Here is a 562-nt window from a genome sequence, read left to right on the forward strand (position 1 = left end):
ATTTGGTTACCTATTTGAGGACAAGTGGCCACGGGCAGCAGCTCGACAAGCGCGTGACTCAAGAGGTGGAAACGCGCTGGAATTCTATGTGCACTATGCTGGACCCTTATAAAATTATTCTGTACCGAAATCAGTCCGATTTTCGGACAGTCCGAGACGACATCCCGGACCTTGCCGAGAATACTACCGAAAATGTGTCAAATCAGCAAGTTTTCGAACTGTCCGAAGGCCGCGACCGGACGTCTATCGGACTGTTCGATGCCCGTGCCCGGACGTATTTCGGACTAGTCCGAATGGTCCAACCGGCTTAAAAAAAAGCTGGACAAGCGGTATTCGTTCCCTCACCTGTCGGTCACCGGCTCCCTTGACCGACGCTCTTACCAACTGAGCTACGCTGACGGCTGAGAAGAGACCACACAGGAGAGCCTCTTTAGCTGGGCTCAGAATCTCTTCCGAGACGAGCGCTACACAACGAACGAATCAGCGCATCGTCATGCGGTTTTCGGCAAATGCTTTTGCATCGCACGAAATGTTCTGTTCAGGTCATGATGAACGACCTTTT

The sequence above is a fragment of the Frankliniella occidentalis genome, unplaced genomic scaffold (assembly GCF_000697945.3).
Source record: "Frankliniella occidentalis isolate FOCC.00 unplaced genomic scaffold, Focc_3.1 Scaffold254, whole genome shotgun sequence".
In the NCBI taxonomy this organism is placed as follows: domain Eukaryota; kingdom Metazoa; phylum Arthropoda; class Insecta; order Thysanoptera; family Thripidae; genus Frankliniella; species Frankliniella occidentalis.